This window comes from Nestor notabilis, unplaced genomic scaffold, assembly GCF_000696875.1.
Source record: "Nestor notabilis isolate BGI_N333 unplaced genomic scaffold, ASM69687v1 scaffold6849, whole genome shotgun sequence".
NCBI classification, from domain to species: domain Eukaryota; kingdom Metazoa; phylum Chordata; class Aves; order Psittaciformes; family Psittacidae; genus Nestor; species Nestor notabilis.
In genome coordinates, this window is record NW_009944955.1 from 40,502 (window position 1) to 64,714 (window position 24,213).

The following is a 24,213-nucleotide window of genomic DNA, read 5'->3' on the forward strand; positions in this document are numbered from 1 at the left end:
ATTAATATCACAAATCTGGTTTTCTTATGGAGTTCGTAGTTCAGTGAGTAATGAATGAAAATATTCACCATAGGAAGTGTGAAAACACAAGTCATCGTCTCTTAAGAATAAACTGATCAGGCAAAGAGTGCTGCTCTTTTCTGAAAAAAACAAATATGCACATAATGGTTGTGGAAGATTTATTGCATACTAATATCTAAGTATGAATATTGAGGTTTTCTTTTCTAGCAGCACACTGCTAGAGCATGAGCTATTACGGTACAATGAAATGGCACAATGGATAAATATTTACACATTCAGGTTTTCTTCTGTGTTTAAAAAGCCTGTTTTCTCATTGACTATAAGCAAAAACTGAAACTGCTGTGTATTGCAAGGGTTTCCTCTATTTTGAAATTAAAGAACTGCTTCTAATGATGAAATATTGTAGTACTTCTAGAACTGTTGACAGACCATTTTCTTAAACAGATGATATTGCTGAACATGACCTTTTTATCATGATAGATTATCCATAAAGGTTGTTTTTGTATGATTGTTTACATTAACATGCAATCAGCTTACATTAATTTCATGGCTTTGAGCTGCGATGGCATACTAAACCTTCAATTAACACACATAAAAATGTATTCTTGTTTTATACATGTGTTTATTCTGAATGATTAATATACTAATACAAGTGGGTTGTATTTATTTCAAACTTTACATTCAAGTCTTCTCATTTTATAGTGAATCTAGGGTGGTCTGGATTATAAAAAAGTTACAAACTACATTTACAGCTTCTATTTCTGCATATTAGTAAGTTGGGAGCTTTATAGGGAAATACAATAAGTAATGAATTTCAAATTTTGTTCATGTTTCCTCTGCAGTTTCAGGACTTAGTACAATATAATGATGAATCAGCTTTTAATTTGAATTGGCTTTCATTTGAATATTCATCTGTCATCTTTCTGCTGTTCATGATAACTGGTGTGTTAAGAATAAAATACTGGTTTATCTTTAGTTAAAGACATTGGAAAAAATGGGAGGAGATTAAAAAATGAAAGTTGAGCAGAAGGATAAAGCTACTCAAGGTTTAGAAAGTAGTTGTTACCGTGAAAACCTGTATAGTAATGCTATTTCACTGAACTTCTTTACAATTAGTGGCTGATGTGCTTTGCGTCTTATGTATGAAATGTGCAAATAGGATGCGGCGTCTCATTTACTTCATTGTTACATCTCGTACTGCCTGTGTCAATATGGCTACATTATGGCACATGGAATCAAAGGGTGAAGAGATTCCTTCTCAGCATAGTACTTTGGTGTTGTCTAAGTGACTGGCTTGTGGTTTTGAAAGGAAAGTTTTCTGATTTCACCTGTGTTTAATACTTTGTTCAAGATGAGAGTATATTTGGAGAGAAATACATAATTAAATAGATTTTATAGAATATTTTTAGATGGTTTGGCAATATATTCAGAAATAAGTGACAGTATGCATAAACTTTATACTACTGTAAGAAACTAAATCCTGTGATAACCACAGTATTTGCTCTGATTTACAGTTTCAAATTTTAATATCAGTTTCACCTCCTTAATCCCTATCAAATGAGTATCAGGGTCAAATGGAGTGGCTAGAAGTGGTCTGAGCTAATACAGGATTGAATCTAAAGCATATTGAGGACTGTAAAAAATTTCCATTAAATGTACTTGGAACCGAATTGTGTCCTTGATGATTTAAATTCACAGGCACTGTGGATATAGATGATGTCAAAATCTAGTGCAACATACAAATGTTAGAGGGAGCATTTCAAAATGCTTTTTCTTCATTTATAAACAAAGCTACATTTTGGTGGTCAGAATTGACATCCTGTGTTTCAAGGAAATTTTGTATGATATCATTTTCTAAGGTATCATTTTTATAGCAAAGTACTACTTTTTCTCTATACAAATTCTGTTGCATCAGAAGGGTTGAATGCACATCCAAATAAATACATCCATGAATCTATGTCTGGTTTAGAAATAACAGTGATTGCTGTAAAAAGATCGAGTGTCTGTATATAAAGAGTGGGGGGGTTTATTTACTCTTTGTATATTCAGCAGGCACAGAAGAATCCATTCAAGTAATTTTATTACTCTTCAAAGCTCACATGATGGAACAAATGAGAGTTAATGAAGGAGCAAGAGACTGGTAGTGGTTTTCATCTCGAGAAGCAGAGTGATATTTAACTCCTAATCTTTCATCTTTAGCTCACACTAATAAGGCTTTTTGTAAGACTGACATGGCATCTCAGACATCCCGTTTTGTCATTGTCAAGTTTAGAACTGAAAAAATGGTTGTCTCTACCAGATGATGTCTTAGTTACTGCTCGGGTTGGCAGTTTGAGGATCATAAAAAGTCAACTTGTGAGGAAAATAAGGTAGTTTTAAAAGGTGCATATCAGTAGACACACTTTGTTAAATAAAACAAAACCAAACCAAACCCCAAACCAGCTTATAGAAGGAACTCTTACAGAGAAGACCAAAGCAGTGATCCCTATTCCATTACAGAATTTGGTTTAGTACCTTGTGGATATGCTCTGAAGAGAATAGCAGCTTTGTCTGGCTTCGAAGTGGGGAAGGGAGGTAGTTATTTTCACATGGAACATTTCTAACTAAATAATATTTTTAGCAACACCAGTACATGCAGACTTTTTAAAGTGGTTACGGTTACAGTTAAGATTGTAGGCTTCTGTAATCTTTAGTCAGTGTGATTTTGTTTTAATTCCAGTGATATTGAGAGAAGTCATGGCTGTGTTTCTTTGCAACTCTGGCAGCAGTACTTCTGAGAGTGCGAGACGTAGTGTGATGTTATTGTATCCAAAGGTCTTGAGACACTTGAATATTGAAAGTTATTCTGGTATAGGTGTGTCTGTGTGTATTTTCAAAAAGTCACAGTTCGGTAGTCATTACCCTAACATATGCTGCTTAAGAAGTGTTTTGGGTTTTGGTTTTGGTTCTTTTTTTGTTTTGTTTTGTTTTGTTTTGTTTTAGCTGATAATTTTATAAAAGGATCTAATAATATGAAGATGTTTTGACTTAGTGATTAAAGCAGTGAAACTCTAAGCCCTGGTAAGGACAATGGTGTGTTCTCAATGTCACCCTGTGCTGAGCTGCAAGAGATTTGCATCAGTGGAATTTTTTACTTGCATTGTGTTTGAGTGGAACTGTGCAAATCATTCAGAGGGGTGGGGATTCTGCGTTGACTTTGTTTTTTCAGTTGTTTAATAACTTTGCTATGTAGTTACATGGGTTTTAAATGCTACTTTTGTATAAAGCATATTTCTATGATCTTTGCTTAGTCTTTCCTCTTTCATTGCAACTATCAAACATCACAGAATTCAATAGGTTTTGAGAGTGGGTCTCTACAGTTTTGTATAATGGCTAATCATTGTGTTGATTGAGAAAATGAATACAGCCTGAAAATCTATAGCATTTTTCTACACTCCTTTTTAGCTGCAGTACAAATGCTAGGGATGATGTTAGGAAATCTAGCACGTAAATAATAAAAAAAACATATTATGTACTATTGGAATTTACGAACCAGTGAGATAAATGTGCAATGATTGTAGTATAGAAAAGATCTTTAAGAGCTAATTAATGCAAAACAGATCTTTCTCCCTATATCTGCTTCTGTTTGGCTCTTCACAGCATGATTTCTGTTTCATAACTTTGACAGTGTGGTTTCATGTTTCAGAAGTCCTATAATGAGAATAAGGTTTGTGATGATCAGCAGTCTATTTACATATAAAGAACATTTATAAACATAACTGAAGTAGTGTGGTTGTGTGTTTCCAGTGGCATCTGTTTACAGCAATAGGCCTTATGCAGTGACCTTTAGAAAAGCAAAAGTGTGACCAGAATTCAGTGTTGCTGTATCTTACTTAGTTCATGTTAGAAAAAGCTGCATAAGCTTTGTACAGAGCTTGTAGGCAGGGTGAATGTGTGCATGTGTGCTGCTGTTTGGGGATTACTTATATAAAGTTCATGCGTATAATACACATACAAGTCTTTCATGGTAGTCACATCCTAGAAGAATGAAGTATTTTAATGTTCAGTGTTTCATTTTAACAAATAATAATCAGAATTTTCTACAGAAAATCAGTATGTTGTCAAATAATACATTTGGGATGCAAATGCATTTTTATATTTAAGCAACTTAAGATCCTGAAAAAAATCAGTAGCTAGTCAAAATCATTCTGTCTATATGTACTTGACCTTTGAAAAGTCATTGCAGTGAGAGTATTGCTTGAGTTATGGTAAAAGATCAAACCCTTTCAGTTAAAACTATTTTTCTGATCCATCAGTATAAAACTTGACTGGCAGAAGAAAAAGAAGTCATTTCAATTTTAGATTTTAGACATTTAGCACTGTTTGTTTTGTCTTCATATTTCTGGTTTTAGTTTAAATTATTAGGTGGCACTGCATATTTTGAGGCAGCTTGTGGAATCTTTTCTCACGCTGGAGAGTATTTTTTCTCAGCATTGCTAACTCTTGCAAATGAGTGCAAACTTCATAATCTTTTATGCTTTCCTTAAAGACTGATTTTCAGTAGTGCAATGGTTATTGAGTATTATAGATTTTAGTTAATAGAAAATGAATTTGTTTTACACTCATTATTGCAGAAAAGGCTTCAGAGTCTACAACAGGGCTATGTGGTTCAGGAGGGTGAGTGATACTTAAAGCAATTTTAAGGTTTTTATGTCATTCATAAATTTGAGTATGACAATACTTCTCAAGCGGAACACTTAAAGAGTCCACAATCTGATTCTCAGTAATTTCATTCTTCTTGTTAATTTTAAAGAAAAAGTCATAGGCTTTATTATTTGTCATGGTTTATCATTTTAATTTTCTACATTACTTTTACATATGCTGGAGTACTGCCTACTGTACATGCCATTGTCACTTGTAACACATTTCTTTATCTAACTTTAAATTTGCTGATTTCTTTTTCTGTTTCCATCATTCCGTGCATTTAATTCATTGAAGAGCAAGAGACTTTTAACTCATCCACAACAGGTAAATATTTATGTAATTTTTTACAAATGTTTGGCAACTGTTGATACTGGCTTTTCCCTCACTACAGTCCGTGTCCGTATAGAGTATTTAGTTAACAGTGTTTAACAGGTGAAAAGGTTGTTTCTCAAATATCTGTATGCTATCTGATGCCCGTCTTTAGAATCTAAAAATATTTCTCCTGTGATTTCTAATTTTACTATTGAAATGCAATATACTGGGTTTAACAGGAGTACTCATGGTATTTCACATGGCTCAGAAGCTGCTCAATTGAGTCAAAGTTCACACAAAGATTAAAATTTCACCTAAGTTCTTCTTGAGCTCTGCACAACATCTGCTTCTAATGATGTAGCTGTGGCTTTTGGCATCTGTGAAGGATGTTTCCTAGGTCTGGGCTTAGAAATATTTGAAGGTGATGATGGCCAGAAACTACTCTTCTTATGCGGAGATTCTGAAGAACGAGCTGTGTTTTATTTGCATAATGAGCCCTTGACAGTAAGAAAGTTCATCATGTTATAGGACAGTTTTCTAGGGGCAGACATTCAGTGCTCATCTCCTAGGAATTCTCTGTGTCTGTACTGATACCAGTGAATCAGTGAGTTCAAACAACAGGTATCAAAGGCTGTCCCACAAAGTGAAAAGTGCAGTCTGTCATGTCCCTATCAAGGCAACATTCCAGAGAAGCCCTATTTTTTTTGAAAGCTTGGAGAAAAAAAAGTGAAACAAACAAACAAACAAAAGAATTCCATTAATCCTTTTAATGTTAACAGCAATATACAGTGCTGCATAAACATTGATAGCACAGATTAACCTCTTCTGACCTTTAGTTCTGAGTCATGCAGATCTTGGGAAATTCTGGTCTGCATACAGGCTTTGTTGGGTCAAAGCCAAACTGTGAGTTGAACTTGAATCAGAATTATCTCTTTACAACCTTTTCTTTCTGAAAGGGTGTATCTCACTGACACATTCGTACTCACTTAGGTAAAAATACAGCAGATGTTCCAGTAGCTATGGATTCCAGCACTCTGGTAATACTCAGGAGTATGTTTTCATAAAACATGTGTTTAGTAAACATGTTTATAAAAAAATATGAGAAGAAATATTATTTAATTTAAATATTAGCAATTACAGAGGATTTTGCGGTGTTGAGAATGTACTATGAAACATCTTAAGCAGGTGTTAAGAATGGTTGATTTTACAAGTTATTTCTGACATTTTTTGCTTTCTTCAGTATGTATATTTCTCTCAAACAGAACAATACAGATCAATCATTTCAGTTTGTTGTTTATGTCTTTTTGAAGTTCACAAACCTTGCTCCGTGGCTTGGACTGCTGTGGATGTTTCTTTGTTTAAAGCAGTTGACTTTATGCAGATAATTAGACCGTGCCAGCAATAAGTTTGTAAAAGAGCTTGTTTCCATGAGATTTAGGTGGATCTGGCCCAAGATTTGGGAGTGTGTAAAAGGTAGTGGGCTCTTTAAGCACATAGATTCCTCTGCCTCAAGTAAGCTGAATGCAGATGCACCCTGGAAGCAGGAAATGGCTGGGCAAAAGAAGAGGAACAGGAGGGAGGAGAATGCTGGCATCCGTAGGGGACCATGAATAACTTAAGTTGAGCTGACTTAACACTAGTAGCTCACTGTCACTTCACAAGAGGCACAGGTGTGAAGGAAAGCGTATACTGTAGATGTGAACAGCACTGACCAGATAAATCAACAAAAAAACCCCAAGCATCTGTTCCGTTTAATCAATGGGAAGGGTTGCGATAAAGTCTTCAGCAGATAATGAAAATGCTGAATTGCGTTGCTGCCAAAACTAGGGGTTTACTTTATTCAGATTTCAAGAAGTATACGTTTGTTTTCTTGTTGTTTTCTTTTAGATAGAAGCTTCTGTTTGGATCATTCTTAAAACTCTCTGAGGAAGAACTGAGTGTTGCAGCAGCCAGTTTGGATTTTTATATTGGCTTATCTTCCTTCTAGAGTGAGTTATAAGACTCAAGATGGCCACTGTGCCTCTGTGTATACTGGGAGACCCAAGCTGGGAGAGCCAAGCTCATTTCCCAGCTTGGCAGTCTGAGTATGTGGTTATTTCTTAATTCTGATTTGGGAGGAGGTCCAGAGCAGTATCAGCTCCCACGGAGAGGAAATCCATGCACACAAGCTGAAAGGAGCCACAGCTCATTTGAGTCAGGTACAGGGACCAGGGCTGCAGAGCAGCCTTCAGAGCCCATCTCCCTCACTATCTGCATGTTGCCTATAGGTACCTTTGGAAGTCATATATGCAAAGAAGTAGTAACAACTTCTTTATCTTAGCAACAATTTGATTTTTCAGTGTTACTGAAAAAACATTAATCTGTTCATGATTTCAAAATTTTGTGTGTTTTTAAAATTTCACAGTAGAGTTTGCTGTGGATTTTTAGTCATGAAACCTATTACACGTCTATTTTGTGTGTGCATATTGCAAAACTCATCCTGAAGGATGAACAGAAATAACCTGTATTATTTCTGCAACACTTCATCCTGGCCCAACACGAGTGTGAGATCTTTCTGCTGTGCCACACAGCCAGCTCTCCAGTGAGTGTTCTCCTTGCTCACTTCCCTTGCCCACTGCCCTAGGGGATTTTCCCGTCCAAATCTCACTACTGCTTTACTTCCCTGCCTTTCTTCTGGACATTGGTTCTGCCTAGTTTCTTCAGCTTCCACTTCTCACTTCCTCAAATAAGATACTTGTGCCATTCCCTGTCGCCCTGCCAGAATCTGCTATTTGTGTCCCAGAAACATTGTTATGATGTAATAGTTTTTATGAGACAAATTTTCATTTCAACTTACTTTTTAGTAGCTTCTTTGTATAAGCAAATCTTTCTGCCATTTTAGACTTGTAGACCCGTTCCCTTAAAGTTTGCAACTTACTTAAAGGATGCGTGATATCTGCTGGGAGGTGTTACAGCTGTCTGAAATCTTGATGCTAATTTCTTCTTATTACATAGCTCACTCCAACTTTTAATAGTGCAGGTAAGACTTGGAGGATTTCCACATTGTACTGTTCACCTACTCCTCCTTTCTGTCTTGACCGTCTTGAACAGAAACATGAAATGCATCAAGAGCAAATTGTGTGTTAGCTGCAGACTTCACCATTACAGAAAATGGTAGAGCTGGCACTAAGACATCCATAGGTTTTCTGTAGTCTAGGAAAAACCGATATGGTTATCAGTTTTAATCACAGATCAGGTAATGTCACTAGTCATTCTGGCATTAAGCCCATACTTGGGTTTGAGCAAGAGTGTCTTTTTAGAAAGGTATTATCACTTAATGACCGCAAGCAATGGAAAATCATTCCTGTGCTTAACCACCTGACTTTTATAATGTATGTCTTGTTACTTACCTGAATTTTATCTAAGTTCATAGCTACTGGGCATTATTGCACCTCTGTCCGCTAAATTGAAGAGCCTTCTACTGTTAGAAGTCTTCTCACGTGTAAATAATTATGGACCCAAATCAAGCCACATATCTCCTTCCTTTTTAATAATTTCCTAAATCTGTTTCTGCAAGGCTGCATCCTGGACTTCATAAAATTCTTACAATTTCTCTCAGAATCTTTTTCACCAACACTGTGCTTGGAATGATAGCATTCCTAAAATATCAGAATGCATTGATCTTAGATAAATTGAGTATCTTCCAGTTTCCATGTTTATTTTTGATGTCCTAAAACTCCCTGACTCTGTATGTCTCCTTATCCACTCCCAGGCGGAGTTCCATGCACATAGAGGGCAACACCCCCTCCTTATCTCCTCTGTCTGTCCTTCCTGAAGAGCCTGTGTCCTTCCATTCCAACACTCCAGTTATAGGAGTCATCCCACTACATCTCTGTGATGCCAATGAGATCATAGTGTTTCAGGTGCACACACATCTCTCCTCTTGTTTGTTACCCAAGCTACGTGTGATTGCACAGAGACATACAACTTGGGGCCCTGATGAAGCAGAATAATAAACTAAGTAATAGCTTAGGAAATTTTGTTTTGTTGGATGGAATTCCATTCAGAACTACATTGGGCAGTTAATTCTTGGTAGCTTGAATTCTTGGTATTGCTGAAGATGATGCTGTATGGTATGGAATGTCCATTTGGTCAGTTGGAGCCAGCTGTCCAGGCTTCCACTCCTAATCTCCAGCCAGCTTGGGGGGTGCAGAGGGCAGGGGGGTCAGGGCAGTGCAGCATGAGAAGCAGAGGTGGCCTTGATGCTGTGCAAACACTGCTCTGCAGTCGCTAAAACATCGGTGTGTTATCAGCACCTTTTTAGCCCAAAATCTGAAACTCAGCACCATACAGGCTGCTATGAAGAAAATTGCCTCTCTCGCAGCCAGACCCAGTACACCTGGGATTACAAGAGCCAGACCCATTTATAAAGACATTAATGGAACTGAAATATAACATTTTGATTCCATGCTTATGTCTGTCTTTTCTTTCCTGCATGGCTTGATTGTTGATGTAAATAATTGTTGTACAATCTTCACATGGTTTAGTAGTAGTAAAAGATTTAGCTCTAAACCTGCACCCCTTATCTAAGCAGTCTGCTCAACGAGTTCTTTCCTTTCAATTACTACTTATGCTGATTGACCTCACGTCTGAATCAGCAGCTCTTGAAAAGATTAGAGCTCTTTAAAGTGCAGCTTCTGACACCAAAGAGAGTAACAACTGCTATTGATAGTAGTTATAACACTTATTTGAGACACTTAGGGTAAATCTCCATACTTTGAATTCTACGGCCACTGTAGAATTTAAAGGTCTTGGGGTTACAGTGCTTTGATCTGTAGATTACTGTGTAGTCCCACCCCTCAAGCTCCAGGAAAAGTGCTCTGTAAATACTGATGTCCTAAAAGAAAGTAGATCTATATTTTTCTGAGAGGCAGGTTAAGTTCTTGAAGTACTGTTTATGTCAAACTTTCTTTACCTGTGGTAACCAGCTGTGTTCCAAGAAAGTAATGTGATTGTATGGTGGCGTTACCTATGGTTGTTATAGCTTCTGCTGATGTGCTCCTGTGTTAGATTTTTTTTTCCTGCTTCTTGTGATTAACATGTAAAGACTACACCAGGCTACTACCAGGCAGATGAAACTTTCTGTCAAAGAACTGAGCTAGATACAACACATCCTCAGATGTGTATGGTAAACAAAGCTGGAAAGAACACAGTTGTATTTTCTAGAGCAGACTTACATTTCACACAGTTGCTTGCTTAGAAATACATTAGCAGCTAATTGGTGCTATATTACACTTGACTCCATGAACAGAGCCAAATTTCCATTAGAGAATTTAGCTTAACTTCACAGTCCTCATTAATTGTTCCCTTTTTATTTTATATAATGATATCTAATAATGAAAACCAGAACATGAGCCTGTTGTTAAAGTTAAGGATTTAAACATAAAAAAAAATCAAGAATTACAGAGTTAAGGTTGAATATTTACCCAACCTTGACTGTGGTCATTTTTACCTATAGTCTCCAAAATAGCATCTCATTAAATAATACAATATCCTTTCTCAGGTATTGTAAATAATACAGAGTAAAATTGTAGCATATAAATGTAAATGTACAGTTGACAGGGTGAAGCACTTAGAAGTCACACAATGAAATGGTTATTTTTAAGAGTAACTGTAATCTGTGTACCATAGACACACAGGGCTAAATTTTTAAAGGGGTCTCAATTTTCCCTCTGATTTTATATCCTCCATTTCATGCATGTATGACAGGATTAAGATATCTGAGTTTTTTACTTCAGTCACTAATTGATATATCTTAATCCTTTCATATCTGTCCTTAAAATAAGAGGCCATCTTTAAAAATTGCTCCTAAAGTGCTCGATTTTGCCTTCAGATACCTCCATGCAACTTCCATTGAAGTAATTGGAGCTGTGCCCGCATATCTGATGGTGGAACTGGACTCATTGCAATTAAGGTACACATTTACTGACATAATTAGTCATCTGGAATAATCGCTGGGCCCAGCGATTCTGCTTGTGCAGAATTTCCTAGATTGGACCCTCTGTGCGTGGGAGATTGAAGATTACAGTGATAATTTTACTTTGTGCCTTAAATTTGTAGTTGTAGCAGAATTTTAATGTAATTTAGCATATTAATTTTCCTATTTTTAAATAAGAAATATGGAAGGAGGACATGAAAACAACGTATTTTTCACAATGATGCCTTTGTACATTTTTTCATACCAAACCAGCAGGCAGACATTCCATCATTTCCACAAGCAAGTTACAGAGTATGTGCATGCACAGTCATGCTTTGTGGAGTAGCACATAGCACATAGCAGTAGCACAGAGTGCACTGTTTTTTGCGGGGGGGTTGAGACTTGTGGGGTGGGATTTTTTAGCTCGCAAAGCACAGAGGGAAAAAGAGGTGTGTAAAGAATCCCACAGTTACCTAACAGAAAAAAAAAACCCAACAAAAAAACACATATGAGAACTTTGGTACCTCATAATTCACAGTATAAACGGTACAATAGAGCACTTGTTTTCCTCTAATTTAAAATCCTTTGTGTTTTGTGATTGAAAATTGCTTCCATGCAACTCTTAGATTGGTGTCTCTCTCCTGTCTCTGGTCTGGGGAGGAGCTGTTTACAAAAATCTTGACTTTTAAAACTAACTGGTTTGGAGAGAGTTGTATAAATCCATGGTTGCCCCAAAAGCAGAAGACTTCGTGGAAATTTTCCCAAATGAAATGCCAGTCTTGATTTTGTGACCTGTCGTGGTTTAACCCACGACATGACCCCCCACAAAGTTCCAACTGAAAGAAGTTGTTCTGGGATGTTATAACCTGTTAAAGCACAATAAACCTAGTGAGTATTCCTGTGATTTAGAAAAGTTACAGATGAATATTTGGGTCCAGTTCTAGAACTGTTAAAAAGTGCCATTTTTCAAGGTATTGGTTTTATTTGATATTTCTTTGCATTTATAGTGCTACCAAGTTTAAGAATGGCAGAATTTATAGTTCCCTCTGAAAATTATCCATTACCACAAAGGTTGAACTTGTTTTATGGAAGCCTTAACCCATGGGTTTTCACACCACTCTTTCTGTTAGGTCACCTTCATGTGGCAAGTGCAGTCAATATTAATTTCCATAACTTGTTCAAATTGAAGATGCTCTTTGTAACAACACAATTTGTTGAAGGTTTAAGATTTGGTTTCTTTTTATAAACAAACACTGTCATAGGGAAGTTGAAAACACAAAACCAAATAATTTCTTTGAAATAGAAGATTAAAGAGCAAAGTAGTGCTTTTAAAGGACTTTCTGTAAAAACAGAAAACAAAAAATTACTGTATTTTTTTACTATGGTTGAATGGAGAAATTATTCCTTTCAAATAATCTTTGGCTATGGTAAGCAATTATGGTTTAACATAGTAGTAGTGGTTAATTACTTTAAAAATAAATTTTAATACCTGTTTAATGCATGAATTCTTAGAATGCTACTGTAATATTTTCTACATTTAAGCAAATACATGGTTAGGTGATCATGGGTTTATGTCCCCTGCATCCAGAATACTGAACAGGGCCATAATTCAACCTATCACCTAAATTCTTTCATTCTATTCGTATCTATTGCACCAACTTGATTATGTATAGGAAATTGGGATGTCTACCCATTTTCAGGTAAAGACTCTTGCAATGGAAGTGGTTGATTTCTTGACATTAGTGTTCCTTTGTTCTGTGTTTACACCCTGCTTGTTCTACATGTTTGTACATTTCTTTGTTTCGTTGAGATGGAAATAGGCTAAAATTATTGCTAAACCGTTTGTTTTTCCAAAAAGTTTTCACTATTTTTAATTGATTTTCATTGTGTGTTTTTGCAGCAAGCTTAGTAGTGGAGGAGCGAACAAGACAGATGAAAATGAAAGTGCACCGTTATAATCAGACATCAGGGTCTGGTTCTAGCCAAGAATATGAGCGTGAGCAATATACCAAGGTAAAGTCAGTAGTGTTGAAATGATGCTTTGGCTTGAAAATTGAAGGCATAAACCTATTTATTCAAAATATTATGTAACACTCAAGAACACTGTGTTATAAAGCCTGACAGAAATGTCTTTGGGTAATAGCTTTTCAACATCGTTTTTGCCCCTGTCTGATGTGCATTAGACTTAGTCTTTGTAACTAGACCTAGGTCTTCATCACCTAAAATGAATCCACAAAAAAACAGAACACTTCAAAACAAATTCAGGAAAGTAAGATCCTTCAACAGCTGTTAAACAAAGCTATGTCTTCTCTAGCTTAGGAAGACCGTGGACTGCAAATCCCTGGAGGCTGGATATGTGGGCCATGGAAATTCCATGGTATATTGGTCCTACTCTTTAGTTCTTCTCTTCCCTTGCTATGTCTGAAGTGTAGAGTGCTAGGCAGTATTATATCCAATCTCATACAGCTGTTCTTGTATATGTGTAATTTTCTTTCATCCTAAAAATATCACAGATAAAATATTTAATTTCTTGAAATACATACTGATTACTTTCATCTCCTTTTCTAATTAAAGTTAGAGATTTCCTCTCATAATTAAGTGTACATGAGATTACATTATATAAGGAGACCTTTCTTTTTTCCTTGATAATGCTGAAATGATATCTTACAGCCTTGTAAGTTTAAAACTAGAGGATTCTGAGCAAACTGCTGCAAATGTCTCACACATCTGCACTGCCACTTCCAAATCAAGCTCTGAGGGGCTACAGCTGAACTTTCTGCTAAAGATGGTTTGCTTTGTGACGCCTAACAGAGAGGAAACAGTTGCAGAAGTCAGGAGGGAAATGTTTGGTTAGATTCTGTGTTTCCTTCTAGAAATACAGCACTGTGCTGGTGTAGGCAAAGTAAACAGCAGAGACAAAAGCAGTGGTAACTCAGTTGTCGGGGTAACATTCCTGCAATTCTCTTCTTCCAGTGCCATTGAGAGTTAAGTGATTTCAGTGAGTGACCACAGGACGGCAGTATGAATGTAAAAATCTGCTGTGAAAAATTTAAGACACACATAGCAACGGTGTGCATTAAAAATAAGGTCTCAGAATAACAGTAGTTGGGAGAAAAGCACAGCTTTTCTTAATTTAGACTTTCAAGCTTCAAGAGCCACTTTTCAAAGACTTTCTTCACATCAGTGAGAACTGAACACTTGTAATTTTATTTCTACTCCTTAAAAGAGACAAACTCCATTTATGAATCCGTGCCATACAGAAAACAGCAAACTTTGTCAAGCTCTTAGCAGCTGCAGACATCAGAACACTCCCGGCATTTGTCTCTGTAGCACAGGCACCAGAGTTTCTGTCCCTGCCCCTCCAGGGTCACTTCCCTGTGTTCCCAGAATTGATGAATGCTCCTGGAGGCACAAGTTAAAATAGCAGATAAGTGAGGTACTCAGCAGAATCAAAATGAGGTATTTACTTATGAGTGTGTAAAGAGGCAGTTTGGCATCTAACTTGTAATATTTTACTCATTTGAAAGATCTGTTCAAGAAGTTGTTACAGTTAAATATGGAGACAACTTTAATAAAGTTGTTTCAAGATCACCTCACTGTGAACATAGAACTTAAATGAACAGTTCTCAAAGGGAAGAGAAATAAGAGAAACGAGGCTTTGTGTCCTCAGATGCCAAATTGTGGGATATCAGGCTTATGAAAACAGTAATTGGGATGGAAATTTCCAATGAGACAATATGTCAGAGCCAGAATTTGTATCATAATTAGAACAACTCATTTGATACTCAATTCATTGTTGCCTTCACAGGAGGTCAACCCAGGACGAGAGGGTGAGAGGCAGTGTGTCTCTGAGGTACTTCCCACCCAGTTAACGTGTTAAAAATAATAGTACAAATGGGTCTGATAAAGTTTGCAGGAAAGAGAGGTAATGTGTGATCTGAGGACTTTGGCCAGGATGACCAAACATATACCTTTGTTCATAGTCAAAGGCCAGTTTTCTGATTTGGATTAACTGTGCTTATAGATAGGTCCAAATGTTTGTAATTTTTCATTATGGAACAAATGTTTTTAAACCTGACTCTTTAATATTTATTATAAGCATTATTTTCCTTATTGGGTTAACGCAGATCCAATGTATAGTTCAATAGTTGTTGGAAAACATCAACCTGCAACATTGCAAATTTCTTTCATCCTCTAGTACTCTAAGTTTTCTACTATGTCTTTGGTTTTAAAATATATGTGGAAATTAAATCAAAATTGAAGTCACAACATAATGAATTCTAAGTGGAAAGAACTCTGTTGGAAATTGTTATATTCAGTTTTGTTTTGTTTTTTTAAGTATGACCACAACTTTGTGGAAGAAAATTGTCTCTGTGCTGTTACAGGAAAAATGTTTTCAGAGTACCCAGTGTTCTGACAGACGTGTACTCATTTCTGTGCTAAGATTGTAGAAGGAGAATTAATTAGTTGTAAGGAGAATTAATTAGTTGTCCTGAACCTTAAATCAAAAAATCTTTAACTTTTCATGTTTTTCTACATGATGAAGGTGTAGTCCTAGATAGGATGTTCCAACATATAATAAATAAGTGCTAAGAACAAATTGTGTTAGCGTATTTTAACACTCTGTACTATGTTCAGTGTTGTAGCTGTCTGATTTATACCACTGTGGTGTTAGCCTCCACTTTAAAAATGTTGCTAAAGCAATCCTTGTGCTACTGACTTTCTTTACCCTCCGAAGATGCTGAAAGAGCCAAGAAAATAAACCAGACAGATGAAGATTTAGACAGCTCTAATGAAAATGTAGTAAATCATATCAGGTAGCACACTAAAGCTAATGACTGAGATTTCTAAGGACTTACGAATATACCTAATTGCTGCTGCCAAAATCTGCAAAAAGTCTTTGAAAGCAAAACTTACTTTAAAATTAAAAAGAAAAATGTTCAGTGGTCTAACAGACATTCTGGAGTAGAGAGAAAGAAAGATTAAATGGCTGTTAAAGAAATGGCAGTTTCAAGCAGAGTTTGTCCCTCTTTGACAGAAATGCTTCTTTGTTTCCCACTGCTTCAGAAAATAAGTATGCATATTTACAAAAGAAAATATGCTGTGCTGCACATTGAGAAAATCCTCCTTTCTAGTTTTCAAAGCAGTTCACTCACACAGATTTGATTCTTCCACTATGTGCAGAATTCTCTAGACCTTTCAAAACTTTTCCTGCAGTATGGACTGGATCTCTTTTGCAGTTGTTAATTATGTGTATGCAGAGTTAATTCCTTGAATTTAAATATGTTTTCTCTTTTATTGAAACAAGCCTTTCTTTTTTTTAAGATGTTCTGTAACTTGGCCTTTGCAATTTGTGGTGCACTTCTTCCATTTTTGTAATTTCTCCTATTCAGTTTCTCAAGCTTCTAGTGTCAGTAAGCAAGTACTAGTATTTCAAGCATGCACTATACAAGTTGGTGTGTAAGCATTTTTAAACATCTGTGTTTTAAACATCCGTTAATGGATTTTGAATAGATAACTGCCTGCTCTACAATATTTGTATAGGTCTTGATGGCTGTTCCTAATTGTTTTGAGACCTTCACAGAGCTCAAATCCTTTGTTCCTTCAGTTCCAGTGGAAAGGCTCCATAATTCATGTGAAACAGTTACATTTGAAAAAGTAAATAATAAATAAACAATTATAATCAAAACCAAACCAACAATCAAAACACCACAAAACTTCCCAAGACCAAATCCTCTGTAGATTTGTCAAAACAGTTTAAAGAAGAGCTTTAAACATCTGTTTGACTTCCGTCATGTATACTGGTAAGGCTGTAGTAGCTTGTATGCACATATTTGTGCTGTTTCAGTGTTTGAGAGAATCAGAACACTTTGGGAGAATAATTCTGGATTGGATAGATATAAATTATAGTATATCCTATTTAGGCTCTTAATTCAAAATTCAAAACAGCAAGTTTTTTATTCCAGATGCCACACACACAACACAAACACCATACTGCAGCTGCTCCAGTTTTCCAGGGAACGTGCAACACATTTTTTTGGAAGGTCTGTTAGCTCAAGAGAGCTACTGATCAGAGAAGTGTAGTTTGTACTTAAAAGGACATAAATCTATATTTAGATACCCTTCTGATTCAGTTAAGAGGGTATGGATTGGAGAGCATTTAGCATACAAGAGTAATCATTGCATTAGGTCAGTGGCACTCTGGATTTAACTTATCATTAATGTCTACAAGGACTGGATAGGAGACTCAGGCTGGCTTTTTATGGGATACTGGGCAAAGCACTTAGGGCTGTGTATAGGAAATGCTCTTGGACCTTGATGTGATGAGTATCTTCTTCTGATTCCCCTTCATCCACCTTCAATTAAAAAACAAACAAACTACTATATATCATATTGCTATGACAGTTTCTCCAGTACTGATAGGGTTTCATAAAATTCAGAAAGGTCCATTCAATTTGATGAGGTCCATTCATTCAACTTGTGGGCTTCACTGCAGTTTTCCCATGGTTTGACTTGCTCATTTTTACTGTTCCCTGAGAGGAAGCTGACTGGCGTTCACAGTAGTTGAGTTGGATACAGTTCTGGGAAGAATTACTTAGAATCACTGATGCTTACTGGGCTCTGGACCATCACATGAGCTGCTCCCAAGACACAGACCCAGGTGCTGGTAGGAGTCAAAGATGAGACCTAGACACACCAAGGTGCCGATGCTGGGCTGTGAATGCTGGCAGCATTTGGAGGAACCGTGTGTGAGCAATCATGAAACTCAAGGTGATTTGTGCATGATTCCGCATTGTTAGAGTAAGGTGCCTCAAAAGATAGCTGTAGTCGCAAGACTTATATAAGTTCCTGAATGAATCTAGCCTTTGATGTTTCTGGTCTGGATTTCTCTTTCTTCATTTTAATCCCCGTTTAATTTTATCATTTAAATTCCTCATTTTAAACACTTAATGAGGCACATATTTGCAGAGGTTAGTCACCTGAGGCTTTTTTTGTAGTCAAAGGAGGGGACACCTCTCCAGTTTTCAAAGCTCTGAACTGTTGTATTCTCCATGCCTTTAGGAGATAAATCTAGAAATATAAACACTTACTAATATGGAAGATAATATAATTATAATGGAGTATTAAATTACTTCTACAATGTGCCTTATAATCAGTAAAATTGCTAGCATTGTTAGTCATTGAGGAACTGTAAAAGTATTTATGAAGCACAGTCATTTGGTTCACATCTATGCTCTTTCTATTGACGTTAACACATCTGCAGTTCATCATACCCTTTTTTCTCCTTTTACTGGCACAGGAGAAGCAGCAGCTCTACAGGTGGTAAAGTGAATGGAAGGACTACATTTCAGCTGTTTATATTTGAGATAATTATACTGAAAGAAACGTCTATCTCTGCAACGCAGAAGCAGACAGTGCAGATAGTTTGGACATCTGAAGCTCACTGCTATTGTTTAAAAAACCAGACCTACTCCTTAGTAATTGCTATCAAAGCTGCTGCTAACTTCAGCAACTCTCCTAATGTGACAAATAATGCACAGAAATGTTACATAAGCTTTAACTCTGAAAAAGACAGAGTTGAAAAAGAAGCAATTGCACTAAAATTTCACTTTATTTTCAAGCTTCAAAATTATACAATATTTAAATATAATGTGATGGGAAAATTAATTACAAATACATGCTGAGTTATGAAGAGCAGTAGTTTTCTATATGAACAGGACTATACCATATTACTTTTGAGCCCAGTTGGAAACCTTCAGGCATTACTTTAATGCAGATACCAAATAAGTGGATCTTAGCCCATAATATTCTTCTTCTGATAAGTTCAGGCTTATTGTGGCAGTAAAATATTCTTCTTTTAATGATCACTGCTTTGAGGAAGACTGGTATTTACTTCTGTCTGCATTTGAGGGAAAAAAAGGGTAACTTCAAAATTGCTTTCATTTTGTTCATCTGTTAGCTGAGATGACTGATTATCAGGCTGTACTTGAAAAGGGGTAGGTAGGGAATAACTAGGAGAAGTTGAATGTCTTCTGTAGAGGACAGCAAATTTAGTCGAAGCAGTGGCTATAGGAAGGAGTAGCTAAACCTGGAAGAACTCGTACTAAGATGTAAATGCTGTAGCACTTAGCATTAACTTTCAGCATCACCACTTGTGCTAATCACTATTTCTGTGAAGGGAAGAGTTTTCAGTTACTTGGGAATCACAGCCTTGGCATACAGTGTAAAGGAGTAGTAAAAGCTGAACTATGCCATGAAAATCTCATTTAGGAAGGGATGCTCCATATTTTAGGCAGAAGCTCTGTGACTGGAATACCAAGGCAAGTAGAGCTGATAAGAATTAGTGCACTTCGTGTTTCCATTTTGGAGAGGTTTATTTTGCAGTCTGAAAGAGGGCAAACAGCAAAATTATTTAACAGAGTCTACAAGCCATTTGCAAAAGTTGATCTGAATAAACTTATAAGCATAGTCTCACCTTAAAACCATTGGTCATTTATATTCAGAAAAGTCACACCAAGTCACTTGGAAAGAAAATCTCCTTGCTGTAGTTGAAAATATTTTTAAATATGAGATATCTTGAGTCCTCTGTGTTACCCACTTTATTAAGTCAGAGTTCTGCTGCATCTAAACAGATGCCAGTGCCTGTTGGGCATGTTATTTGAGCTCAAATTCATCATGCTGCAAACTGTTCTGAAATCATCTGGAGAGTTTCATTTAGTATTTGAAGCTGAAAATTTGTGTTTAGAAACCCAGAGCTTTCTCTCCCTCAGATGTCTTTATTTACTCAACCAGTGCAAGCCCCTTACAGGGTAGGTATTACTAAGAGTTACCTCAGTACACACTCCTCAGGTCAATCCGCAGTTTTTTATTCATAAATTCGTTCGTGAATTTAATCTTGACATATGCCATCCAGGAGCTATAAGTAACCCTGAAACATGTGTTGAGACACTAAACTTGTACAACCTCCATTTCTCTTACATATTTCTATATTCATAGTCAATGCTTAGTATTCTATTTATTGCTTCCTCTACCCCTGTTAACTTCCTCATCTTATCTTAAATGTTTTACCAAGAGTTTTCCAAGTGTGCTGTGGAGACCTCCAGCATAGTTGCTAAAAGGCACCAGAGCAAGAGAAAATAAATCTGGCTTGAAGGCAGGAGGCCTGATACATTAATCTGTACAAACCCAAGGTTGTGTTTGCCAAGTTTTTAAAGTTAAGTAAGTCATGATATTTGCCAACTGACTCAGCCTGCAGCCATGTCCCTAGTTGAGCTGGGGATATTCACAGACGGTCACAGCTTTGTGTATACTTCATAAATAAATAAACTTCTATGACTTGCAATTTTACAGAGCACAGATGTGGAAAATGAACTCCCTAGGGTGTCATGTCAAAAACTGCCTAGTCTTCCCATGTGTTAATAGTTTTCCCGTAATATGCCCTGGAAGTATACCACTGTTTAGTTGCTTCCCAGCCAAGGGTACCTTGATGTCTAATGATAGTGGGGTCTAGTTTTGGGAACCTGATAATGATTTGAGCCTCATATCTGTGTGACTGAAGATTTAGGTAAGTGACATTGCTAGGATTGAAGCTTCCTTTAACGTATGTCTGACTGATGATATGAGTAATAAGAGCTTTATGTAATGGGCAGTGTGGTGTCACAGTTGGTTTTAACTAATGCTGTCAGCAATTCTATCCCTGTCCATGCATTCCTCCTGCTGGGTCTTCTGCTAGTTCTCACCATGCTCACATGTAAACACAACTAGGTCAGGGAACTGGTCTGCCAGAAAACAAACACTATTTTTGCTGAGTTACCTTTCTGTCTGACTAGTCCTCTAGTGTCACGATGCAAAGAGGTAGTCTGAGATTGAAAATATACTTTTTTCCTTTTCTGATGGAATTTAGGTATTGAAATCAATCCTCAAATGTCAGCTTCATGTAGCATTACGTTTTTTTCAGACCCATACGCAGTTCTTGTGTTCCAGACTCTGAACAGTTTACATATACGTATACACTGTATAGCTTTTTTTAATATTTGAAAAATAGAAGAAAGTTCTATAGGCAAATAGACGATATGCATGTGCTTGGGAAGATGTCTGTCCACTGCAAAAATACTTCATTGTTATAGTTCCAATGTACTAAGGAACCAGCAATCTATTTCAATTCCAATGCTGTAATTTTTCAAGTGTCTTATTTAGTCCATAAATACCATGTTTGATTTTTTTCACTAGACGTAACAACATTATTTAATAAAGGCATTTCTCTGAATTTCATACAATTTTGTTAAATTCAAAAGCAGTCAGAGAGGTTTGTCATACTTAGGTCAAATTGTTTCAATATATGTGTTATGTTTTGATGAGACTCCTCACCCTTTCTTTTCTTGATCTCTAGTATAATATACAAACAGATCAGTACAGAAGTTGTGATAACGTCTCTGCCAAATCATCAGATAGTGATGTCAGTGATGTGTCAGCCATTTCCCGAACCAGCAGTGCCTCACGCCTCAGCAGCACAAGTTTTATGTCGGAGCAATCTGAACGCCCTCGTGGCAGAATTGGGTGAGTTCTCAGTGCAGCTTCAATTGTATCACACACCCGCCTTTAATTCAGTGCCAGACTGCAACCAGAAATTACTGAAATTAGATAACCAAAACATAAGAATTTATAAAAATTGTTATGCACATATAAATGCTCTTTCATTGCTGACCTAAGATGACAATATTTTTGCCGTTTTGCATCTAAAACAGAAAGTTAACTTCCTACAAGAAGATGACAGATTAATAATATGTTTGTGGCAAATGGAAATTGAACACTCACTGTCGCCTCAGTGCTGGCTATCAATCAGTCTAGTCTATGTGTCAATAAGGTATTATAGCAGAAATACTAGTAGATTTTTTTATCTAAAGAATTAGCTTTCATAAAAGCTCTTTTTTCTTTCAATCTATAAATTTATTTCTCTACCTATTTGCTTTTATTTTGATGTTTTCATGCATATAATAAATTACTAGATTTCAAACAAGTATTCGTATAGTAATTTTGATATCTCTGGTTCAAAAGTAGTTTAATTCATTTGCTTTATCAGTAATCAAATACCTATTTCATCCTTGATAATAACCTATTCTCAGTTTAGTGCTCTTTTAGATACACAGATTGGTTCCTGTCTTCATTTAACTTGATGACAAAACTCCCACCACCTATAATGCCTGTAGGATTGGCTTGGTAGTCTATGATTACCTCTACCAATGTCCAAACTCTCAGAAATTTGCCCTAAGGTGTTATAAAACACGAGAAGAATTAGAAACTATAAAAAGAAATCATCCCTATGGAGGAAATCAGATACTATCAGTCTGGATGGCATCATTTAGTACTTCAGAACACTTCTAGACAGATTCACTAGCCAAGAGGTTCATCTGCAGGCTTTTTGTCCTGTTCACGCAATAGGAAGGAATATTAGGGAAACTCAGAAACTGGCCTCTGCAGTTTCTGAGGTGGCCTCTCCACCTCATTTTTTTTTGTTAAGGAAAGTTCATGAGGGTATTCAAAGTCATGTTTCAGATAGATTGGTGAAATTATAACCTGACAGCTGCAGTAATCCACAATCCATCAGAACATTGCAGTGGAACTATAGATGTATTTAAAGTTATTCAAGTGTTCAGGTATTTAAATTCACTTGTTTAAATGCTGCATCTCATTGCATCCTAGCTTTTCAGTATTTGTCTCTTACAGAGGGCTTTTGTTGTACCAAAGTAGACATTGTATTTTCTCAACTAGGGTCTGTTACAATCTTTGGCAGGTTTAACAAAATACAGTTTTTGTCCATAAATATCTCCGTGTTGAACATATTTTATCGGAAATGTTCCTTGGGTTCTGAATGTCTGATCACAGATACCAGAACCCTGAGAATCAGTAACCTCATATGAGCTTGGAAGGAAAAACCTAGGGTCAATCTTCGCTCTTGTTCAACCTCCTCTACTTGAATGAGAAGCAGAGCACCTTGGGTACAAGATTAGTGTTCAAAACCAAGTCTCTGCAATGGGAGCTCCAGTTCAGCTTCACTCTAGACCCCTGAAGTGAGATGTAAGTAGAATTCAGATGCCTTACCTTTCTGATACTGTCCACAGAATCCATACCTCAGAGATTAGATATTTTTGCTTGCTTCAATTTTCTCTAAATTCAGGTAGTACTTCATTGCAAACAGAATGCATAGTAATAATGTACAGTGCAACTCATTCAGTAGAAATATGGAGGAGAAATTAACAGTTTCATAAATTACTCATAACTTTCAATATTTTTCTTCTAAGCTGGGAGTGGGTTTGATTCCTGAAAGACCTTTTAAGATAAGTAGAACATATCTAATGGACTATCTTTGCAATTAGCAGATTTCAACTATTAAGTGCAGCGGAGTGAAATTTAAAATAATTTTGATGTTACGCTGGAAAATATTGTATCAAACTGATTGACATCCACTGTTCAAAGTTTTCCATTTGGGTTCTCTAATTATATTTAGTTGATTGCCTATCATTGCTGTAAAAATGTCAGAGTTTTCAGATACCTGCGAAGCTCTTATATCATAGGAATTAGATATCAAGAGAGATCAGAATGGAGGGAAGGCAGGTGTTGAAGAAAAGGAGAAGGCATTTTGCTGATGATCCGAGCCGAAGTCCTTTTCATACCCTCCTATATCTGTATTGGTAGCCTCTGTCACATATTCTTTAGTCAATTCTTCATGTAGCTTACTTATTAAATGGAAATGAAAAGTTAATTTGGGGAAACATTGATTGTATTATGAACAATCTTTTCAGAGTCAGTTTCATGCTCTTTAGCCTTAAAAACTACCTATCTACAGTGGAGTTAATTAAAAATTAGGTTTTTGTTAAATTATCTTAGAGAAATCATCATTAAAAAGAAAACACATTATCCCAGATGGTTCATTTCATCTTCAAACAGATGTCAAAGACAGATGTTGAAGGAACCCTAGATGACTAGTTTAGATTGGTTGTTTTAAATTTAGACATGTAAAATTAAGTTAAATGGATTCTTTCTCTTACTTACTAATGTTTTAGTTCAAGTACTTAGAAATTTGAAGTTCGAGTTTGATAAGTAATTCAAAATTCAATTTTTATTTTTGCCTCCAAGGAACCAGACATTAACATATATCAAGCAGGATGGGATGGGATGGGATGGGATAGGATGGGATGGGATGGTCAAGCAGGAGGGACAAGTGAAGGAGCAGGTTTTGACCT

General features: G+C 36.4%; 1 protein-coding gene across 1 annotated transcript in view; it reads left to right on the forward strand.

Moving 5' to 3' along the window:
* The window catches only part of LOC104412066 (regulating synaptic membrane exocytosis protein 1-like), a 100,048-nt gene that overhangs the window by 22,105 nt on the left and 53,730 nt on the right, over positions 1–24,213 (forward strand). The gene's annotated exons all lie outside the window — the stretch shown is intronic.